The sequence below is a fragment of the Schistocerca americana genome, unplaced genomic scaffold, assembly GCF_021461395.2.
Source record: "Schistocerca americana isolate TAMUIC-IGC-003095 unplaced genomic scaffold, iqSchAmer2.1 HiC_scaffold_77, whole genome shotgun sequence".
NCBI classification, from domain to species: domain Eukaryota; kingdom Metazoa; phylum Arthropoda; class Insecta; order Orthoptera; family Acrididae; genus Schistocerca; species Schistocerca americana.
This window is the reverse complement of record NW_025726533.1, coordinates 192,501-195,000: the sequence shown is the minus strand read 5'-3', so window position 1 is coordinate 195,000 and position 2,500 is coordinate 192,501. Positions and strand designations below refer to the sequence as shown.

The 2,500-nt window shown below is 62.8% G+C and overlaps 1 pseudogene; it reads left to right on the top strand.

Moving 5' to 3' along the window:
• The window catches only part of LOC124590722, a 7,994-nt pseudogene that overhangs the window by 1,655 nt on the left and 3,839 nt on the right, over positions 1 to 2,500 (top strand).

The following is a 2,500-nucleotide window of genomic DNA, read 5'->3' as shown; positions in this document are numbered from 1 at the left end:
TGAAGCGTCGTGCCTATACTCGGCCGTCAGTCTGGCAGTCATGGCCGGTCCTTGCGGCCGGCCGCGAAGCCCTGACGAGTAGGAGGGTCGCGGCGGTGGGCGCAGAAGGGTCTGGGCGTGAGCCTGCCTGGAGCCGCCGTCGGTGCAGATCTTGGTGGTAGTAGCAAATACTCCAGCGAGGCCCTGGAGGGCTGACGCGGAGAAGGGTTTCGTGTGAACAGCCGTTGCACACGAGTCAGTCGATCCTAAGCCCTAGGAGAAATCCGATGTTGATGGGGGCCGTCATAGCATGATGCACTTTGTGCTGGCCCCCGTTGGGCGAAAGGGAATCCGGTTCCTATTCCGGAACCCGGCAGCGGAACCGATACAAGTCGGGCCCCTCTTTTAGAGATGCTCGTCGGGGTAACCCAAAAGGACCCGGAGACGCCGTCGGGAGATCGGGGAAGAGTTTTCTTTTCTGCATGAGCGTTCGAGTTCCCTGGAATCCTCTAGCAGGGAGATAGGGTTTGGAACGCGAAGAGCACCGCAGTTGCGGCGGTGTCCCGATCTTCCCCTCGGACCTTGAAAATCCGGGAGAGGGCCACGTGGAGGTGTCGCGCCGGTTCGTACCCATATCCGCAGCAGGTCTCCAAGGTGAAGAGCCTCTAGTCGATAGAATAATGTAGGTAAGGGAAGTCGGCAAATTGGATCCGTAACTTCGGGATAAGGATTGGCTCTGAGGATCGGGGCGTGTCGGGCTTGGTCGGGAAGTGGGTCAGCGCTAACGTGCCGGGCCTGGGCGAGGTGAGTGCCGTAGGGGTGCCGGTAAGTGCGGGCGTTTAGCGCGGGCGTGGTCTGCTCTCGCCGTTGGTTGGCCTCGTGCTGGCCGGCGGTGCAGGATGCGCGCGCCTGCGCGGCGTTCGCGCCCCGGTGCTTCAACCTGCGTGCAGGATCCGAGCTCGGTCCCGTGCCTTGGCCTCCCACGGATCTTCCTTGCTGCGAGGCCGCGTCCGCCTTAGCGTGCTCCTCCGGGGGCGCGCGGGTGCGCGGATTCTCTTCGGCCGCCATTCAACGATCAACTCAGAACTGGCACGGACTGGGTGAATCCGACTGTCTAATTAAAACAAAGCATTGCGATGGCCCTAGCGGGTGTTGACGCAATGTGATTTCTGCCCAGTGCTCTGAATGTCAACGTGAAGAAATTCAAGCAAGCGCGGGTAAACGGCGGGAGTAACTATGACTCTCTTTGGCGGGAGTAACTATGACTCTCTTAAGGTGGCCAAGTGGCGGCGGTGTGGCTGCATCCGGACTTGGCTTTTCGAAGTGCGGTCTTGATGTAGTCGTGCTGCTGCTGCGAGGTGCCTTCCTTGGGTTATAGTTACAGGGAGAGTGATGCGCAATACATGGGCCTAGCCCTCTTAGCCTCTCCTCTCCTGCGGTCTTCTCCCCTTCTCGTGGGCCCGCTGATTTTTGCAGAGTGGAAGACCGCACCAGGGGCTTGGGGGGGTTACCAGCCCCCCCTCGCATTATCCCTTTATAGTTGGGGGCAGCCGACAAGAAACAAGAGATGGTGGCCCTTCCGCTGAAGGTGCCACCCCAGCTACCCCAGCACCTATCCGGCCAACCGGCCGTAACGAAAATGCGATAGTTTGTGTAGCTCCCTTTGCTTGCAGTGAGTGCCACCGCACTTTTACCACGAAGAACGGTCTCGGGGTCCATCGCCGCCGCCAACACCCTGCGGCCGCCAACGCTGAGATCGTGACGGAGAGGCATCGCGCGAGGTGGACGGAGGAAGAAGTCCTGTCGCTCGCCAAGGCAGAGGCCGAACTGTTCCTGGAGAGGGACGCCCGGTTCTTCTTTGTAAATCAAGAACTTACCAGGATGTTCCCCGACCGAACGCTTGAGGCAATCAAGTGCCGACGGCGGCAAGCTGCCCACAAGCAGCTTGTCCGCCAATTCATGGAGGCACTTGAGATCGGTCGGGGTGAAGAGCCGGCGTCCCGCCGTGGAGCAGCGAGCTCGCTGCCTGACGCGGGCGAGGCCGCTGCGCCGCCCGTCGACGCAGCCGAGGACTTCGCGGCCGACACCACCGGGCCGCCGCCGGAGGGGCCGACTGACGCCGCCATCTGGGAGCATCTGGCGGGGCTACCTGCTTCCGCCCAGCGTTTCTCTGCCCTGGATCGAGTCATTGGTCTGGGGCGGGGCACGCCGCCCGATGTCATCCTGGGCATGCTCCCGGATGCCCTTGCGTCGGTCGGGTCCAGGGGGGAGAGGTCGATCACCAGGACACAGCGGCCGCGCCAACCATCCAAGCGGCCGCCTGCCGCCCCGCCGCTGCAGAAGCGCAAGCGGCGCCGCTGGGAATACGCGCGGACACAGGACGCCTTCCGTAGGTCGCGTGCGCGTTGCGTGCGCGGCTTGCTGGACGGCACCCTGCTGCAGCCGCCACCCGACATCCCCGGTCTGCTGGACTTCTGGGCGGACCTCTTCACGAAGAAGCCGATCTCCACCGCCGGCTTCA